Genomic DNA, 3814 nt, shown 5'->3' on the forward strand with positions numbered 1-3814 from the left:
CATGGACAGTGCTCTCCATAATTATTTGCGCCCCTGGTTAATTGGGTTAAAACTAAAGCCTTAAAATGAATTATTATTATTATTATTTTTTGGGCAGAAGCATACTCCCAAACGCGCTAAAAACAGTTGGGTTAAAAATTGCTAAATTAAAATAACAAGACTGTTTGATTGTTTGTTTTATAACAAGTGGTTAACTTGTTTTTACACACAAAGGTTTCATAATGGCAAAAATTTGACCATGGAAAAGATTATTTCTATTTTCATTATTTTCAATTGGAAAAAATACAAAAGAAATCGGAGCCAACCAGTCTAGAAAAAAAAAAGGAATGCAATGCTGAGCAAAATAAAATAAATAAATAAAATGCGTCTGACTGCATCATATGTCTATGCGTCACTCTGAATATTACTTTTATCTACAGCAATAAGGTTTACATTTGTCAAACCAGCAGGTCAAAAGCAGCTGTAAGATTAGGGTTGGATTGAGGCAAAAACCATGCAATCACATCTACAGAAAGATTTATAATGTGGGAAAATGAGTTCCACACTTAATTATGTCCTTTGGTTCTACATCTCTGACTTGATTTACATTATTAGGTCCTATGAGGAAGCTATTTATTTTCACAATGCATGTCACAAAAAGGTCAAAAACATCAACCATTAAGATTGAAAAGTCATGTGGAATTTCCATGTCCACTTACAATAAAAACGTACTTAATGTGCCGTAAGATACAACATAGGAGTCTCTTGTACGAATAAGTGTTGACATGATATACCACAATGTGTGATGAATTCATAACATTCAGATAAAAAGGGCAGTTTGGGGGATTTACGCTCCAACATTAATGTAGTTTTAGCTCTGCAGTCTAATCCTTCTATAAACCACAATAATGTTTCCCCAACATAAAGGATCTCTGCTTGCATTTAGGGTGCTTACGAAGACTATTTCATGTATTTGAGAGGAATGATTGAAGAAGTGCTAATGAAATGTGCAGTTGTGCGCATATAATAGAATTATTAGAATAATTTAACAATCAATGCTTGTGACTGATAGTCCTGAATAGACCAGACATACTTTGCTACCAAATCCAGCCCGCGGGCTGTAACAGGAGCCTTAACAAATCCTGATCCCCACTACTCACACCTCAGCCTGGAGAAGAAGAGTCTTCGTTCATGCAGCTATCAAGACAAACACCCGCTGTGCTGATATACGAGATTGCTATTTCATCTCAGTACTAATCATGGAATGCCAAAGTCCATCTTGGTATGTGGGAAACTTTAGCCCACTTGAACCACATTTCCATCAAGCTAGCTCTTCAGATGATGATTATGTTTTGATATTTTTTTGTTTACTCAATAAGGTGTCGTGTATGGGCTATGGAATAAGCCTTGGTGTAGACTCAAAAAAAGGAAAAATCTTTCAAAAACACATTCTGCCATTTGACTATGGCGTGAATCACAATACATTAGTGCCATAGTATTGGTACTAGCATTAGTACTGTATTTTTAGGACTATAAATCGAACTTTATTTTCATGGTTATGGCTGGTCTTGCAACTTATACTTACATGCGGCTTGTATAAATTAAAGTTAGAGCTCGGACTGGCACCCAAAATCCCTGCTCCAAGACCATTTTGACTTTCTTTTCTGGTGCATTACCGTTAGTAGAAAGAAGGTGACGGTAAGAAACCAAAAGTATATGCCAAATGCCAAAAGAAAGTAGAAGACGCGGAAGAAAAAGAACATGAAGAAAAGGAAGACGAAAGATGAAGAAGAAAGATGATGATGAAGAAGAAAGATGAGGAAGCAGAATAACAATAAGAAGAAAGAGGATGAAGAAGATGAAGATGTCATGCATTACCGCCGGTGACCACCTTCTTATAATATGTTAAAGAAGGTGGTGGTAATTCACCAAAAGTATTTGCCACCCGCTAAGAGAAAGCTGAAGAAGAAATGAAAACAGAGCAGTCATGGCAATTAATGCGTGACTGGATAAGTGGTCCAGGTAATGGATAGATGGGTAGATAGTTTAGCATGCGGCTTCCTTACGCCACAAAACAAAACAAAAACCCTCTCCGTAGTTAGAAATGGAAGTTTTCCTCCATCAACACAGGTAGCGTTTGGAAATTCACTCTGACACCCTGACACCACTGTGACAGTGTGTGTGTTCAGAGAGGCAGCGCAGGCTCCCCTCCCATTAATTTTTCCAAACTCCGAATATGTCATAAAACAATCTGCAGCTCGTGCTTAAACTGTTTGCGTCTGTACTGTCTGACACGCTGGGCTCCAGCACTCCCTTTTTGGGGCACTCTGGATAACCGAACGGCTGTTGTTGACCATGTTGACCATAAAACAATTCAGAATAATACTTTTGGATAAGACATGTGGGAATCCTGAGCTTTTAAGACAAGTTCCTAGATATGATCAAATATGGCGCCATCCTTTTTCTGTATTGTTTGTCCTCACTGGAGAAACGTTTTGACAAATGTCCTTTAACACTCACATTCACACTTATAGGCCATTTAGAGTCTGGAATAAACCTACAATGCGTGTTTTTGGAATGTGGGAAGAAGCCGGAGTACCCAAAGAAAATTCAAGCAAACATGAAGAGAACTTCACACTGGAAGGCTGGAGCTGAAATTCAAACTCAAACCTCCGAACTATGAACCAGATGTGCAAACCACTTTACGACTGCGCACCCCAGTGTCAAATATACCAACATGAAGTATCCTTTTGAAAGTCTGAAATAAATACATATCATAAATATACAATAACATTTAATGACTGTAAAGTCATCTACAAACAGTGCAGCAGGCCTATTTGTTGTGCACAGAGACAAGGACGGCGTGTTGTTGTTGTGTACCTAACAAACAGCATGAGTCTGGGGAAAAATAAAACAACTTCCCAGCAAGGAGGCATATAAGTCACCTGAAGCATCATTGTTTTGTCGGGTATGGTTACGGAGCTGTTGGCTTGGAGCCTCTTTTCCAAAAATATGCATTGCTGTTACAGTAATGAGCTCTGGATGAAAGCACAGAAAGCATCAAACGCACGTGTTTACGTAAATCCTCAAGTGTGGAGAGAGAGCGGTCGGTCCAGCCGGGCGTCGACAGCCGGAGTCATCAAAGAGACTTCGCTGCCAACGTATCTCACTAAAGACCCAAACAATGGCAGGAAGGGGGCTGAGAGTCTTCAGGAGATGAGCCACACACAAACAGCTTCAAGCACAATTCATTCGACTGGCGCTGATCTTGGGGAAAGAGTGTAGCGGGTCGTTCCATTTCCTGTTTTTACCTCCCGGCTCAGCGGTGACGAGGGCCCGCGTGTGCCAGCACCACTCATGACTCAAAAGCTGCGAGGCGTCACTCACACAATCATTCAATACTCAATCATGCCCACAATGGAAGCAGTGGAGACATGTACACATCCCGTGGTCGACATGTACATTATCTCATCATAAGTGGTGATGCCAAGTGAATGAACACAATGGTTAGTTAAGAGCCTCCTCACACAGAGGACATCCTCCCCATATGGTGAGGGGAGTCTGGCTCCACTACTAATCTTCTCCCACTGTTTATAAAATAAACAGACCCCTGAACACTAACCTACAGGCTGCCCAGTCCCCCCTCCCGCTTGATCCCGCACATTGCATCTGGCTGACCTATGGCCTCCACCGTTTTGAACTATATTTCCTGTCCGGTGCGGCACCAATATGGCATCGTGGCAAAATCTGCACTGTAGGCATTTTCCATGCATCGGAAAAGGAGATTGCCAACATCCCCGTGGAGATGGTACACGCCATTTTCCACACACTGAGG

This window comes from Filicampus tigris, chromosome 5 (assembly GCF_054856515.1).
Source record: "Filicampus tigris isolate MCC_2025a chromosome 5, RoL_Ftig_1.0, whole genome shotgun sequence".
In the NCBI taxonomy this organism is placed as follows: Eukaryota; Metazoa; Chordata; class Actinopteri; order Syngnathiformes; family Syngnathidae; genus Filicampus; species Filicampus tigris.